Here is an 18,326-nt window from a genome sequence, read left to right on the forward strand (position 1 = left end):
AATGCAATAGAATAGAAGACACAGACAACCCCACATACTTAAAGCCCTTTGATACTTAACAAAGTTACCCAAAATATATGTTGGAGAAAGACTTAACAAATGGTGCCAGGAATACCAGCCAATGTAGAAGAATGAAACTAGATCCTTATGTATTACCCTGCACAAAGGCCAAATCAAAGTGGATCAAAGATTTAAGAATTAGATCAGAAACCTTGCAACTGCCAGAAGAAAATCTAGGATCAGCACTTCATCATATTGTTTCCAGTACCAACTTCCTTAACAAGACCCTAAAGCTCAAGAAATAAAACCAAGAATCAGTAAAGTTGTATGCCATCCTATAATCCCAGTGACTCAAGAGGGTATGGCTGGAGGATCACAAGCTCTGGGGCCAGATTTAGTAACTTTGCCAGACCCTGTCTCAAAATAAATGACTACGGATGTAACTCAGTGGTAGAGCACCCCTGGTTTTAATCCCCAGTACCACAAACAATTACACGAAGAGCTGTTCAACCTCAGTTATAATCAAAGAAACACAAAATTAATGGTAAGAAATTTAAAACCATCAAATTGGTGATATTTCAGATTATATTAAAAAGAAGTTTGGTGAAGTCGTAGAGCAACAGAAACTTTTATACTCTGCTGATAAATTGCTATGAATATTTTGTAAAACTGATTCATCATTCTGTATCATCCTTTAGTACTAACCTTATATACATGCCCTAGAGAAATTATTGAACATGTACGAGATATGTACAAGATGTGCTTCAAAGTAGTACTTGTAAAACCTGCCTGGGAACAAACCAAATACTCATTAATAGAATAACAGATTAAAATGTATTTCTACAATGGAATGCACTACTGAAAAAAAATCAACAAAATATAGCTACATAAATTAATATGAAATTATCTCAGAAATATAATGTTAAATGAACAATGGAATTCATAGTATTATTTGATCCCTAGAAAGTTAAAAACATGCAAAACCAGATTATATTTTGTATAAAGATATAGGCATGTGTGATTTTTAAAACTTAAAACTTAATATAGCCAGAAAACACCACTAAATTCATTAAGGTACTTGCCTGGGTGGAGAAGCAATAGAAGTGAAAAGAGCAGTAGGGCTTTCAAATATACTGAGCATACTCTATTACTTAAGCTAGGTGGAAGATATGTGTGCTCATCTATTATTTTTGGCAGGAGGTACTCTGGTTTGAACTCAGGGTCACTCTACCACTGAGCCACATCCCCAGCCCTATTTTGTTTTTTTATTTAGAGACAGGGTCTCACTGAGTTGCTTAGTGCCTCACTTTTTTGTTGAGGCTGGCTTTGAACTCCCAATCCTCTTATCTCAGCCTCCTGAGCCACTGGGATTACAAGTATGTGCCACCATGCCCAGCTCATCTATTATTTTTTAGGATGTACGATATAGTTCATTATAAATATTTTATACATCAGCTTAAAAAGATACATTCAAGGAATGGTTTTCAAACTATGCTCCATTAAGCTGCTTAAATGACCACTGCAGGAGAACTAAGGAGTGGGAATGTTAAGGAGTTAAGACTCTGGGCTTCCCTATTTCAATTTCTCTCAGCAAAGTTGAATCCATCCAAATTCTGAGAACCTTTAAAACCTATTTCATCTTGGGTTGGGGGTGTGGCTCAGAGGTAGACTGCTTGCCTAGCACCCACAAAGACATGGGTTCAATTCCCAGCATTGCAAAAAACTACTTCATCTCAGATGAGATTATTATGCAGAAAGAAGGGTCCAGAATGAATTACAAGGTCCCTTGTATACTTAGATATTTCTATTACATTTAGTATTTTGCAGAGGGTCAATGAACTGAAAGGCTCAAGTATCAGCAATCATTGCCTAGAGACAATAAATTCAAAAGAAAGATAAAAGAACTTTACTTAGATTGATATAAGAAACAAACCTATAAAATCCCCAGGCATCAATGTCCCTCAATTTTAAATCACAAAAAAATTTGTTTTGACAAAATCTCTTTTAAATCAAAAAAAATATTTTAATAAGATGTAAAAAAAGTAAGAAAATAGTTGTGAAAAGATATTATAGATCAGGTAAATTAAACTGGTACCTGTTTACATATAACTTTGGGGGAATTTGTCAATAATGAAATGGATTAAGAGGAGTGGCTGTTGTGTAAGTCTCTGACCTTGATTTCCTCTTCCAACCAGCTATAAGTTTCATAATGATTTTGAACACCAATCGGGGGGGTGTCTCTCATTCTTCTTTTTCCTCTACCTCAGATGTTTACTGTTATTCACTATAATAAAGCATCATATGTGGCTATAAATTTTTCTTTTATGTCAGCAAATGTGAAAACTTTCAACTTCCCATTATTACAGAGTCTTTCCAAATCCCAAGCATTAGTCATGGGGTACTAATGCAAAAAATATTATAATCTAACTATATGCTTCAGCAATTCCAGTGTCTAAATGGGTAATGCCAAAAAAAATGTTTTTATGGCTCTTTCCTCCTTAGCATTTTCAACCTGGTGCAATATCCCTGCTGATTTTGTCTGTTTGGCAAAGGTCAGCTTTGAGTGTGCCTTGGTGTTTCAGTAGAGATGGATAATGTACTTAATGAGAGCAATTTCCTGCTCTGACCTACCCTTTAATTATTTTTTAATCATACATTTGGTATATTTGGCATGGTATTTCATCACTTCTTCTGCAAAGTTTCTTTGTGAATAAGAATAAAAGCACTTATTCTGGACAGAATTAAATGAAGTCATCATGGATAGGCTACATATCACTTTACAGTTGACAGTTCCCTTTAGGTGAATACAAATGAAATTTCTGTAACTCCAGGCTTATAAACAAATGATAACTTCTAATATGCTTTCCATTTATCTTTGAGTGATCAACACTATTATTTGACCTTTAACTGTTTATTTTACTTAGGTCTCTCCTCCAAGTTGTTAATGCTCTAGAAATCAAATGTACCAAAAAACAAATAAATAAAACAAATTTTTAGATTCAGGAAGACATCTGTAAAGCAACTAATTGCCTCCCCAATTTATTGAGGTTTTTAACTTTGAATTTTCATTCACAACTAAACGCTCTTAAAATACTATTATAAAAGAATTCTGTATAAAAATGATTTCCTTAACCTGATTTCAACATTATACAATGTATGCATTTATTCTAATATTGCATGGTACAAATAAATGTGAAATTTTTATATTTTTATATATCAGCTTTAAAATTAAATTAAGGGGGCTGGGGTTGTGGAAGAGCACTTGCCTAGCTAGCATGCATGAGGCACTGGGTTCAATCCTCAGCACCACATAAAAATAAAATAAAGGTATTGTGTCCACCTACAACTAAAAAAATGTTAAAAAAATTAAATTAAGAATAGGATTTCCAACTCTTAGAGGATGACTCAATAAAAGGTATTACCATGTGCAGAGCATCACAAGTTGATGTATCAACAAGAAGGGACAATACAGCAGTGTGCTTTAGGGTTTGGCACACATCTGGTATATTTTTCTGGGATTCCATTATTATTCAAATGCTTCAGAGGAGGAGAGAGATACAGGCATTTTAACTAAGTAATTAAAAGCAATGCTTGTTTGTTTTCTTTGTAGTACTGGGGATTGAACCCAGGGGCAATCTACCACTGAGCCACTGAGCCAGTCCTTTTTATATTAAGAGTCTCAGGACTGGGGCTATAGCTCAGTAGCTCAGTGGTAGTGTACTTGCCTGGCATGTGTGAGGAACTGAGTTCGATTCTCAGCACCATCTATAAACAAATAAAATAAAGGTCTACCAACAGCTAAAAAAAAAAAAAAAATCCTTAAAAGGAAAAAAAAAAAAAGACAGTCTCCCATGGTTGATGAGACTAGCCTCAAACTGGTGATCCTCCTGATTTAGCCTCCAGAATACCTTCTAGGTGTACCCCACCATGCCCAGCTTAAAAGCAATGTTTTCATTAAAACATATATTCTGAAACAAAGCTCTACTCATATAATGTTAAATCATAAGAATTCAAAGAAATCTCTTAGTTTAGATGATAAGTAGAACATTCCCCTTTCTCCCTCACATTTACATACTTAACTTTTCTCATCCATTAGGGGTACTCCTGCAAGGAAAAAAAAAAGTTAGAAACCAGATTTACAGCATCTCTAGAAAAAAGCTATCCAGTTTCTACTTGAAATTTTCAGATTATGGGTGGGTGTTCACCTCAAAAAAGGACAATCCAGGGCTGGAGTTGTGGCTCAGTGGTAGAGCACTTGCCCAGCATGTGTGAGGCCCTGGGTTCGATTCTCAGCACCCATATAAATAAATGAATAAAATAAAGGTCCATCAATATCCAAAAAGACATTTAAAAAAAAAGATTCTAATCTACAACCACAGCAACTTGGGAGGCTGAGGCAGAAGAATCCCAAGTTTAAGAGCAGACCCATCAACTTAGCAAGGCCCTGTCTCAAACAAAAAATAAATTACAAGGACTGGGAATGTGGCTCAATGGTGAAGTTCAATGGTGAGTTCAATCTCAAGCATTTTTTTAAAAGGAGAGGAAAAAGAAAGCACCATTCCATCATTTCAAAAGTCTACTAGCAACTTGGAAAGGTTGTGTGGCCAAGTAGGGAGTGGGGAGAAGGGTGGAAGTGGATAGATATGATCAATGCCTGCTATAGATATGTTTGGAAATATTACGTAGAATCCCATTAATATGTATAATTAACATATATTAATAAAAATGATGTTTTTTTAAAGCTTATAAGGGCAAGCAGGCTACCTTACTGTCCAGATCTCATTCCTTTGGGTACAACCGCTTCTATGCTCCACCTCTCCCACTTAGGGTCAATTTCTTATTGCACAGTTAAAGCCTACTTTTTCTTGAAGCAAGAGGAGAGAGGCCTTAGCAACCTCAACACTCAAGGTCCTTACCTACTAGCTCTCCCTGTGACTGGCTCCCTCATTGGTATAGGGATAGGTAAAAGGTCAAACGTCAAAGTTTGTGGCCTAGTCAACGCACTAAGAAGTTGGGCGCATGTGTGATTGCAGGGCTTGTGGTGCAACTCACTTCCGTACCCGCTCACTTCCGTTCCCATTGTGCAGTGCGAGTAGAATCATGGAGCACGCCACTGGAATTAACCGCAATGAAGAGCAACGGTATGACTGTGCAGGTGGTGAAACATTTATAAATCAGCAAAGATACAATGAGGAAATTTTTTGGGACTTTAAGATAAACATATTAGGTAAAAAGGATGATACACCAGTTCATTTCTGTAACAAGTGTGAATTACCAATTAAAATCTATGGGCGGATGATTCCATGTAAGCATGCTTTTTGCTATGCTTGTGCCGTTTTACATGGAAATGAGGGAAATAGAGTGTGTCTGGACTGTGGTCATCCAGTGAGGCAAGTTGAGAAACGTGTGCAAGGTTCTGTCTTCGTGTGCAGCAGTGTTCAAGAGTGCAGGAGAACTTACTTGTCTCAGAGAGATTTGCAGGCTCATATCAACTTCCGCCATATGGGAGCTAGTTCCTAATCGGAAAAAGTTCCTCCACACACGAATTGAAATCCCTGGTTATGTTATCATGCAGCCAAATAAACATCGTTGGAACCATATTTCACCAAACCAATAAATTATGATACTAGTACTTCCTTTGCAACATATGCCATATGGGCTATATCATTAACCTTGTGAGAATATTTATGCTCCTTCAGCAAAACCTCTTCATGGCTTCACCTCCACCTCCTTCATTGAGTCAGAGAACTTTAATATTTCAACAAGGTATGACAATTTAATATTTGCTCCTAATCAAGACAACTCAAATTTAGGTGCTTGAGTACCCCACCTCCTTCCTTCCTCTACACTAGCTCATCGTAATCCTGAATATCTGGGTAAGCCAGCGGTATTGAACTCTCAACATATTGTACCTCCACAGCAATTCTGCATAGACTGCCTTCTCTTCCATCATTAGCCCACGTAATGCCCCATCTTTCCTAGAATGCTAATACTTTTCACTTGCTCCATAGCTTCCCAGATTGCCAACTTACACAAAATATCTTCTTCCAGGACCTGCTTCAGCTCAACATGGTGGTCCATCTGTGAGTACACGTTTCTCACCATTGTAATCCTAACTCTTTACCCCAGTTCACTGAAGACCAAGAACTGAACCCTCCATTTATACAACCAGGAAAAATAAATAGTGGTATATGACCTGCACCCATTTAGACTTCTTCCTTCCTGACTGCAGAGTCTACCTTCAAAGAACTCAATTCTTGGATAACATTGTTAACATCAGACATGATATAGATCATATTGCCAATGATAAAATAGTATTCTGAACAGAAGATATGACAAGATGGTAAAAGTAAGTACTCTAATTAAGCTTTAGACTATTTTGGGAAAAGTAAAGCATATCTTACAGATGTGGCTATGAAACACCTAGTGTTGATTTTTGTTTATTTTGTTTTAGGGGGATGGTACTAGGGATCAAACCTATGGCCCTGCCTTACTAATACTAGGCAAGCACCCCTACCACTGAGCTATTATTACCAGCCCTTTAAAATGGTATTAAATGTTAAAGTAAGGAATGATCTCAAGTAATTTACTGTAGAACAGATTAAGTGGCTTGGTTGAGCCAACCTATTTTAGTAGTTTTGTTCCTCGTGTGGTAAATTGATCCAGAAGTGACCATTTGCAATATTATTTCCAGGAAAAAAAATGCACATTCTGTTTTCAAAAGTATTGTTTTTGTTAAATCTCACGATTACTTTTCCTCATAGTATATTTTATTTAACTGAGTAAAAGATTTTAATACGGTGTTAAAAAAAAAAGCAGTCTTTGTACTCCAAACTGTATCAACGTAACTGATAATTTCCTTCGTTCTAGCCCTAAATTGTTCCTTTCTTTTACTCTAGTTGAGACTTTTTTTTTGATGGTGCTAGAGATTGAACCCATTGCCTCCATTGCCTTGTGCATGTGAGGCAAACACTCTACCAACTGAGCCATATATCCCCAGCCCCTAGTTGAAGCTTTTTGACCCAAACCATCGAAAGGCTGGGCCCTGTTGTGAATTCTAGAATCTATACAATCAGAAGTGTTTAAGCAACCCTAGATCTAGTATTAGATCTCTCTTACTACTACTCCAACTCTGACTTTGTACCCAGGGTATAGTGACAGGGCTTTGCTAGCATCCTGGCAGTCAGTTTAGATCTCATACTTAAGGTCCACTTAATGAGGCCTTTTGTTCTTTCTGTCCACAAATCCCAATCTAGATAATTTATTAGGTCACAGTAACCTTGACTTGTCCTTACCAGTATAAGGATAAATAAAGCCTGATTTTTTCTTTTTCTTCTTTTTTTTTTTTTTTGGTACCCAGGGGCACTTTAACATTGAGTTACATCCATAGTCCTCATTTATTTTCTTTGGAGACATAGTCTTGCTAAATTGCTTAGGGCCTCTCTATGTTGCTGAGGCTGGCCTTGAACTTCCAATCCTTCTACTTCAGCCTTGAATGTCACTGGGATTACAAGCGTGTGAATCAAAAATATTTTTAAATTTTCCTAGTGTAAAAAAGTAAAAGACTGAGGCAGGAGGATCATGAGTTCAAAGCCAGCCTCAACAACTTAGCGAGGTACTTAGCAACTCAGCAAGGAACTCAGCAACTCAGCAAGACCCTGTCTCTAAATAAAATATTTTTTTAAAGGTCTGGGGATGTGGCTCAGTGGTTAAGCACCCCTGGGTTCAATCCTCAGCACCAAAAAAAAAAAAAAAAAAGTAAAGAGGACTTTAATCCATTTCCTTTTAACATTTCATTTTAAACACCTGATTATAAATGCTATCTCTGCCTACTTGAAATGTATGTGAATTTTTTTTCAAAGCTAAATAAGCCTCTTGTAGCCAGTTTTGCATCCTAGGAGTGTTATTTTTAAAGGCTAAGGAGCCATCTCTTTGAAAAGTGACCACCAAGAAGAGTGCACCCTGTCTCCTTATCTGTGAGAATCAGGCTCCAAAATATAATTTCCTGCTTGTCAAAAAGATATGACAAAAACTGTTTTACATTGGATATGACCATATAAGTAATGGATTAATATATAGAAAAAATCATGAAAGTGTGAGGGCTTTTTTTTTTATATTTGGCTTTGATCTTGGACTCCCCAGGCCCCCAGAACTGTGTGCAATTATAAATTTCCCAGTCTATGGAATTTTCCATGTTTATGAAGCAACCCAAAGAGACTTAAGACACCAACTATCCAAACTCAATTTAGGGAAAAAGTGATAGGATAAGAAAGAAAGACTATTTCTCAAGTCTTAGTAGCAGTTACCAGTTTTGGAGCAGTCTACAGAAAGCCAGATAAGAAATGAAATACTTTGCCAGGCACAGTGGGGCACACCTGTAATCCTAGCATCCCTAGAATCCCAAGTTCAAGGTCAGCCTGAGCAACTTAGCAAGACCCTGTTTCAAAATAAAATAAAAAAGATGAGCTGGGAATGTAGCTCAGTGGTAAAGTGCCCTGGGTTAAATCCCCAGTACAAAAAAGAATAAAGAAAGAAAGGATAATTTAAAACTGCTCAGTTGAATCTGTTTAGTAAAGGGCATAATACTACTCTAGTCAAAGGAACAAAGGAAGAAGGGAAAACTCATATGTTGTTATTGCAAAAAGCCAATGCACTGCAATAACAATTGTGGTTGAGATGCTAAAGGATACAAAAACTTAAAGAACAAGGGAATCAAGAAAGCCCAGAATCTATCTGGAGTAAACCTCAGGGGCAGAATACATTCTTAGCATGTGTGAAGCCCTGGGTTTGATACCCACCACTACCACCCCACCAAAAACAAAAACAAAAAAAAACGCCCAGAAGGACAAAACTCTCAGCTGGGGAATAATTGGAAAATAGTTCAAATTTGACGAATTGGAAAAATCTTGAATGTGGGAACTAGGGAAACATATTTCAATAACTTTTACCCAGGCCAATCCACCTTTCCCTTTTCTGAACAATATGGATGCTGCTTATTTTGCGATTGGAAACTTCTTACTTTGTACATTTGGTAAATATGTTGATATGATTGTTGGTACTTCACATCAGTCTTCTATTTGTTTCATTTCCACCATAATTCCCATACAGATTGGTCCACTGAGTGAGGAAAAGGCTTTTTTTACTTTTTCATGATCCTTCTGTAAACCAACTGGGAAGAATCCTGCTAAACAAATTAAAGGCTGCCATATACTATATTCCAAAATCAAGTGCTTGCTATGCTTGCTGGGAAAAGGGCATCTGATTTATTCCCTTTGTGCCAGAGCAAAAACAAATTGATGCATTATGTTGGGCTCTAGGGAATAATGATACTGGTTTAAGATAGGAAACCACTAAAAATAGCTTTTCCAAAGGATAAGCCATATTAGTGTGTAAAACAATAATCTTTGGTTAAAGCTCAATTAGAAACAATAAAACATTATAAAAAGGTTAAGGGGTGGGGAAAGGAGGAATAATTTTAAGAGTGTACTCACCCTTTAATACTCCCATACTTCTAGTAAGGAGGGAAGATAAATTTGATAAACTATGGCCGACCACTATCAAGATTTGTATAGTATATTAAAGTGGTAAGTAGATTTTTTGTTCTCTTAATGCATGTAGTTCCTAACCCTATAATTTTCTGACTTAAATGTAACACTGTCCTCTGCAAAATTTGTCTCCGTAGTTGATCTGTTTTCCTTTTCTTTCTTTTTCTGTAGTGGATAAGTTTGAATTCTCATTTGTCTTTAGTTACGTAGGAATTATAATTGTTATAAAATCCAAGGATTCCCAAAAGGTTTGGAGAATCTCCTAAGATTTTCTCAAGTCATTTACAGAAAAACTCAGAAATTTGTTCCACTGTGAGTATCTCTATTCATTACATAGTTAACTTGTTGGTAGTCTTAGAAACTACAGGACAAGCTAAAACTGATATTTTGGCTTCACAGGAACATAAAACCTTACTAGACAAATTTCAACCTCAGCAAAGTGAAGGAAAATATTTCAGGCATCCATTATCAGCTAAAGGCTGAAAAGTGTTATATTCTAGAAAGCAGTCAATTATGCAGATGAAAGGCCTACTAAACAGACTAATTAGATACCTCTGGTGATTCATTTGCATGATAATCTTCCAGATTCCCTAGTTTAGACCTAGAATCTCAAGAAGTATTTGAACAATGGAAATTAGCTATTGTCTCTCCTCCAGTTTGGGGGATTCCAAATTCTAGAAAACCTTTCCATTTATGTTTTCTGGAAAATAAAGATACTTCCACTGGAACATTAACTCTGAAATTGGGATTAGACTATAGACCAATCTGGATGTCATGATACTGGGAATGCTTGGATGTCTGAGCCCCAGTAGCAGCCACCCTATTTATTGAAAAGACTTAAGCTATTACATTTTGTCACATACAATAGTTATAATGGCATAAAACCCAGCATTTGCTAGTGTACCATCACAGTTGCTATGAACTAGTATTTTATCCAATCCTAATATTGGGCTTAGGAGACGGAATTTTCTAAACCCTGCTGTTCTTTTGCCAAGGTGTGTGTGTGTGTGTGTGTGTGAGAGAGAGAGAGAGAGAGAGAGAGAGAGAGAGAGAGAGAGAAGAGAGAGATCTTTCCATGTAGAAATAATCTATCTGCAGATATATCTACCTATAGATGAGTATATGTATACAAATGATGTTTGATGTCTTTCATACAATAGGGCAAATTTGGGAAAATAGAGATTCTTGATTTCAGTAGGAACTACAATATTTGATGGAAAATTGAAAAGTGATTTGTTATGAGACTTTACAACTGCCTACTTAGATATCAATGATCCATTGTAGAGTTCAAACAGGACAGAATGACAAAATTTCTGAAGGCTATGGTTTTGTTGACAACTGCAAAACCTTCTTTTAAAACTGACAGACTAAATTTAGAAGCCTCACTGCTTATACAAGAAAACTTTGTTCAATTCCCAAAATAGCCTTCACAAAGAGAAATGAACAAATGGACTGAAAAAGTGTTTAACAAATTTCAGTTGAATTAAAGGAAATATCTATAAAGAATTCTTACGCCGGGTCTTTACTTGCTTATTATTTTTGGTATTAACAAAATCATCTAAGTAACAGGAAAAGGCACTAGATTATTACTATGTCCATCAAAATGATGAAATTATTCAAAACATGCTGTATTAAGGAGACTTTTTTGCCATTAGAATGCTTTGCAGGGACACTTGTGTTTTAGTCATCTTTTTGCTGCTGTGACCAAAGGATCTGTCAAGAACAATTTTAGAGAAGAAAAAGTTTATTTGGGGGCTCACAGATTCAGAGGTCTCAGTCCATTGAAAGCTGGCTCCAATTCCTCTGGGATTAAGGTGAACCTGAACATCAGGATGGAAGAGTGTGGTGGAGGGAAGAGGCTCACATGATCAGAAAACAGAGATGGACTGCTCAGCAGATACAAAATATATACCCCAATGACACTCCTCCTCCAGCCACACCCTACCTGCCTTCAGTTACCACTCAGTTAATCCTCATGGGGGGGGATTAGTTCACTGATTTGGTTAAGGTTTCACCTCTAAGCCTTCTTGAATTGTCTCACACATAATCATTTGGGTGACACCTCACATCCAAATAGTAACAACTCCCAAAGAAAGCACAGAAAATGTTTGCCAACCAACTTTACCAGGAAGCTGATGACAGTGAGATTTCATAGACTTAACGCTTATGGAAGGTAGGAGATTTTGTCTAATTGTGGAACATATGATGTTTGAATAGGCTTAAATCTTTTCTTCTTCAAAAACTTACAGTGAGGCAGTGGTAAAGACCCTTAATGCACAAAATCCCCACTCTGGGGATACCAGAGTTAATCAAATTACACTAGGGAAATAGATTTATGTCTACTGATATTCATGAATTACGCAAATGTTTGAAGATTAAACTATCAAACTTTAGCTGGGTGTGGTAGCATGTACCAGTAGTTCCACCTATTTGGGAGGCTGAAACAGGAGGATTACTTGAGCCCAGGAATTTAAGACCAACCTGGGCAACATAGTGAGACCTCCATCTCAAAATGTATAAAAAATTAGAACTATTATACTCCCCAAGTAGAATGGGTGTCTCAGATTCCAATAAAAGTCTTTGGCTAATATTTAGCAACCAGGATAATTACCACTGACCTTTTTCAAACTAGCCTTGTTAAAAATTAAGAGTGACTCTTCAAAGCAATAATGTTATCTTTCTTTGAAATCGTGTTTACAAAATCCATGAGTCTGAAAGCACTTACTCTTCTTGATTTAACTGAATCCTCATAATCATGTTCAATACTTAAAAGGCCTTCTCTCTTTCCTAGAAACCCTTAGACATGAAATTTAAATGACCTGGAGGGGCTTACTGGAAGAAATTGGTCATCCCTATCAAACTGGGCAATTAAGCCAGGAGCTGAGGCATGCACCTGTAGTCCCAACAACTTGGAAGGCTGAGGCAGATGGATCACTTGAGCCCACGAGTTCAGGGCCAGCGTGGGAAACACAGCAAGACCCTGTCTCATAAACAACAACTGGGCAATTTTGTTTACATGAGAGTGCTTTAGAGGAAAGATGGGTTGTCAGCACACTGGATGGGACTCTTGAGTACTGCTGATAATTCATATGGCTATCAGTAAAAGAAAACCGAGGTGGATTCATGCTTCTCAGGTGAGGCCAGAACCTCAGGACTACACTGTGGTTTCCACAAATAATATGAAAATTAGTTTTCTAAAGTGAATTATTGGTATTGACCTCAACTGAAAAGAGGTATTCTAAGGAGCACTATTTTTATTGATGTCTTGCTGTCATATTCACAGTGTTGATTTCAGCTACTTTCAGAATTACATTTTACTAGCCAGGCTGTGATTCATCCCTAGAATCCCAGCAACTCCAGAGTCTAAAGCAGTAGAATCATAAGTTCAAGGTCAGATTCAGGAACTTAAAAACTAAAAAGGGCTTGGTGTCTGTTTTCAGCATGTTTTTAAATTAACCCATGTAGCTACATGTGTCAGTAGTCTTTAATTATATGGTGTAGCATTTGATTATGTTAATATGCCACATCTTCTTGTGTTTTTTTTTAAAATGTAGTTGTCATTGGACCTTAATCTATTTGTATGTGGTGCAGAGAATCAAACCCAGTGCCTCATACATTCTAGGCAAGTGTTCTACCATTTAGCCACAACCTCAACCTTTTGTTGTTGTTGTTGTTGTTGTTGTTGTTAATTTTAATAGTGGTGGATATCTTGACTGATTTTCAGTTTAGAACTATAATAAATAAAACTTCTATGAACATTCATATGAAAGTTATTTTGTGATAGAATATATCTTTTTATTTGGAATGTATAAGGAAATAGACTTCCAAACTGCTGGTAACACAGTATGGGTATGTTGACTTTTATTTAAAAAAAAAAAGAAAGTTTCAAAAGTAGCTATAGGGCTGGGGTTGTGGTTCAGCAGCAGAGCACTCACCTAGGGCATGTGAGGCCCTGGGTTCGATCCTCAGCACCACATAACATTACATAAATAAAAACAAAAGGTTTACAAGTATAATTTTAAAAAGTAGCTGTATAAGCCACAGGGTGGCAGATGCTTATAATCCCTGTGACTCAGGAGCCAGGAGAATTGAAAGTAACATAGTGAGATTGTCTCATAATAAAAAAAATAATAAAAACAAAGTGGCTGTACCATTTTACACACCTATCACCAGTGTAACACGTGTGGATCTACTTTCTAATACCTGAGATTTTCAGTCTTTCAAGTTTTAGCCATTCTATTGAATATAGAGCAGTATTTCATTGTGGGTTTTTGGGGTTTTTTTGTTTGTTTGTTTGTTTGTTTGTTTGGTTTTGGCTTTTATTTTCTTTTGCTTTGGTTTTGATGGTATTGGGAATTGAACCCAGGGGCACTTCACCACTAAGGTATATCCCCAACCCCTTTTTTAAAAAAATTTGAAACAGGGATCTCCTTAAGTTGCCAAGGCTGGCCTCTAATTTGTGACCCTCTTGCCTCAGTTTCCAGAGTCTCTGGGATTATAGGCCTGTGCCCCTCAGCCCATTGTGTTTTTGATTTGTATCTTCCTGTTAACCAAAGATGTTAACCATCTATTAATATGCTTATTGCCTAGTCATATCTTCTTATGTGAAGTGTCCATTTGAATATTTTCCCATTATTCTGTATTGCTTATCTTCTTATTGATATGTAAGATTTCACCATATATTATGGATAAAATTCCTTTATCGGGTGTGCAGATTTCAAATATTTTTCTTTGTCTATGACTTGCCTTCTAATTTTCAAAATAAATAAATAAATTTTTTGGTTTAGTTAAAGGTAACAATTTTTTTTCCTTGTGGATTCTTTTAGAAATTTTAATGTAAGTTTTGTATATGATGTGAGGTAATGGCCGATGTTCATTTTTTTCATGTGGTTATGCGATTGTTCCACCATTTGCTATAAAGGCTATTCTTTCTCCAGTCAATTACTGAGGGAGTTTTATAAAAATAACAATTGAACATAAACACAGAGGTCTGTTTTTGGACTGCCTATTTTCCCCATTTCTCCAAGTCAAAGTATACATACGGAAAAGGAATGTTATCAATGGTCTGGTGGGAAATGTTTGTCAACAGGCTCTCTCAGATCACAGATATAAACACACAACCTTGATTTGTAGCATTTACTTTACTGAGTGCCAGGATAAAGTTCTTCTCCAACCATGATCAATTTCAAGGTACCTTATGCTGCAAACTCCAGCTGTCATGGGTTTACCAAACTCTAATCTTTAGACTGCTCATATTTTCATGGGCACCCTTCTCCCTGTGCTGAGATCCATAAAGTACCTGGAGACCGAAAGCTGAGGTGACTATAGGGATAACCTTGTTTATTTCCCTTCTCTCAGGTCACAGTCATGCACTGCCTTAGTCCAAAGTCTGAAAAACAGTCCTTCTATAGTATGTCCAGTTTTTGAGTCCTTTATGTCAGGAGTCTATATCAACTATTCCATCATAATAAGAAGTGCCTCCTGGGCTGGAAATTGGGAATGTGTGACTCATGCTTGGTTCCAATCCCCAGCATACAAAAAAAAGGAAGAAAGAAAAAAATCTGGGGATGAAGTAAGGTCTATAATACTTGCCTATCATGTGAGAAGTCCTGGGTTCAATCCCCCCAGCACAGCAAAATTTAAAAAAAGCCTTAAATTCCTCATCTAAAATCTAAACAAACAGTCACAAATCACCATATGTTTGAGGGCAACCACTAATTTGAAACACAGATTCAAGAAAAGAAACTTATAGGAACTAGACATTGCAAAAAACAGTTAAACTATTAATATCTTTAATGAGTTAAGAGAAGCTATTCTATTGAAATAAGAAAACTCTGCTGTAATAGGAAAATTCAGAGAATAAGAGATCTCAGAAATTTAATATATTAGATTAAATATGTGTGTATACATATATTTTTTTACATACATTAGAAGGAAGTTGAAATTTTTTTCCAAGAATTTACAAGAAAAGGATGAAGAGATGGACAGTAAGAGAAAATAAAATACAGAGTCTGTCCAGGGAATTCAATGTCCAACTAATAATGCTTTCGGGGAAGGGAGGAAATAAAGGAAAGGAAATTCAAGAAATAATTTAAGAAAAATCCTTCCATTAAGAGTCATGTCTTCAGATTTAAAAAGCTTAGCACAGTGATCAATACAACATAAAGCCCATCATCATGAATTTTCAGAACACCCAGAAGGTTAAGAAAATTTTAAACCTTTCAGTGAAAAAGAACAAGAGAGGGCTGGGGTTGTGGCTCAAGTGGTAGCGTGCTCACCTAGCATGTGCGAGGCACTGGGTTCGATCCTCAAAACCACATAAAAATAAAATAAAGATATTCTGTCCACCTAAAAAAACTAAAACTAAAAAATAAATATTAAAAAAAAGAAAAATAACTAGAGACACACAATTGATTATGAAAGAAAATATGAAGATAAGCTAAAGGCATTTCCACACATTCAGGGTCTCAAAAAGTAAGGAATCAGCTCCACGAGAAACAAAGGAGTAAAAATATGACACCATAGCATCCTAAAAACAGATACAGTACAAAGAAAAAAGTTCCCTGATGAAGGTGAAAGGAAACTCCAAAATGACAGCTGTTCCACAAACTTAAAGAGCAAACAGTCGAGATTGAACAGGAATGTTGTGGAGCTTTAGGCACATGTCTTTAAGTAAACATACAGAGCTCATAAATTACCTCCTGCAACTTCCTGTATTAAGAAGAGCTTATAACTCTACTAGATTTATAATAGATACATAGAAATATGTCTATTATTAATATAAGCCTATAATTAATTTCAAAGTAAAACAATCTTTAAGGAATATAACTACATATACTACACAGTTCACCCTATTTATGTAGCCATAATATAAATACTAAATATTGATTTAGCCATATATTGGGGGAATAGGAAGGAAAAGATGTCTATGTATGAGGAGAGATTTTGATAAATAAATCTTCATGTTAAATAAGATGAAATCAATATATAATGCCTAAAAGTTGAAAATAAGAAAAAGCAATACAACATGTTATTTAGAAATATAAAGCTAATAACAATAACAGAGAATCAGAAATCAGAGATGATAGGGATAGATAGAATGACTGCTGCTTAACATATGTGCATTGTACTATGAGTTGACTTTGTAATCTGAGTATGTATTGCTTTGACAAAAAGTTAAATTTTAAAATATCTTCCTGGCACTATTTCAAGTTTTCCCTTGGATGCAAAAGCTCAAATCTGTAAAAATTAGAGCATGATTAGAAGAACAGATAAAATTGAATTTATCTAGGTTTAACCTTTTTTTATTATCTATATTCAACATTCATGCTCATTCAAATCCTTTCAAGGCTAGATTTTCAAACCCACCAAGTTCTAGAGTCAGACATGAATTCTAATTTGGTATCATAAGAAATTCAAAATTTTTTTGACCACCCGTGGCTACCCTTGGAATCATTTGGTATGCTTCCCTCTCCAATAACCCTTCTCTTTGTAGAATGTACACTGGTTGGCTTCTTCTTCTCTAAGGTTTTCACAATACCCCTGATCAAGAGATCTACTGAGCTTAAAGGTGTCCCATGATTTTCTGCATCTTGGCTGACCTTAGAGGATATGGGCCAAAATATTGGCTACATTTTCTTAGCACTTTTATTTTCCCTGCCTTTGGTCTCCAAGTCACAGTTATGGAACATCCATAAGGCCAGCCTCATCAGTCTTTAGGTGGGAATAATAGACTTTAATTTTAATTTCTATAATTTTAGACCTCTTTCATTTAACTTGGATCACCATTACTATTGGGAATGTCATATCCTATCTGACCTATAGGTGAGGGTTTATTATCTCAAATTAACTCAGGTTATTCTGTTATAAATAAAACTTTTGCAAAACTTTAACATATAACAGTTATAAAGTTTTACAAGGAAAATATAAAATAAAGTTAACAAGACAAAAAAAGTTGTAGAATAGTTCTGAATCAAGCAACAATTTTTATACTAACAAGAATATACCTTTAATATGCTTAGCTTCTACAAAAAAATCAATAATTTGTTAACTCAATCACATACAAAATCTTTTACAAATTTTATTTCTTTTTAAAGCTCTTAACAACCTTTAAATATCGGTTATAATTTAGCCAAACCCCTAATTTTGCATTTTTATCTCATTCTATTTTGAGATCATGGCATTTTTTTTTTCAACCAAAAAAATTATCCTTTTGAATAGAATATTAAATACACGTAATTTTACCCAACTTTGGAACAACCTATCATAGAATAGGACAAGAAACAGGGTTTTATCTCAGGTAAGGCTGGCCTTTAAACAATTCTTAAAGTGTTTTACATTTGAAACTATCTTTGCCCTCTAAGTATTATTCTATTTAGGAGTTTAAAAAAAGATTCCTCATTTATTGTTTCCTACACCTATTTGAATATCAACATAATAATATCACATCTGAAACATGAATCAAGCAGAAAGGCCAACAGAGCTCTAAATTTCCTTTTTTTCTCTCTCCTGGTGGAAAAAGTGGCAAAAAGTTTCCATGTACCAGGCACCATGGCACATGGGCGTAATCCCACTCATTTCCTTGGAGGTTAAAACAGGAGGATCTCAAATTCAAAGCCAGTCTGGGCAATTTAGCAAAGCCCTAAGCAACTTAGAAAGACACTATCTCAGAATAAAAACTAAAAAAAAAAAAAAAAAACTTTTAAAAAGGGCTGGGATGTAGCTCAGTAGTAAAACATTCCTGGGTTCAATTTCTAGCATACCGCACATGTGCGCACATGC

The 18,326-nt window shown here is 35.8% G+C and overlaps 1 pseudogene; it reads left to right on the forward strand.

Moving 5' to 3' along the window:
* The first annotated feature begins 5,100 nt into the window (after nucleotides 1-5,100).
* On the forward strand, nucleotides 5,101-6,210 carry LOC124083837 (E3 ubiquitin-protein ligase Hakai-like; annotated as a pseudogene).
* Nucleotides 6,211-18,326: the final 12,116 nt, after the last annotated feature.

Source organism: Marmota monax, unplaced genomic scaffold (genome assembly GCF_021218885.2).
Source record: "Marmota monax isolate L192 unplaced genomic scaffold, Marmota_monax_Labrador192_F-V1.1 WCK01_AAM20220418_F8-fsc00689, whole genome shotgun sequence".
Lineage (NCBI taxonomy): Eukaryota > Metazoa > Chordata > Mammalia > Rodentia > Sciuridae > Marmota > Marmota monax.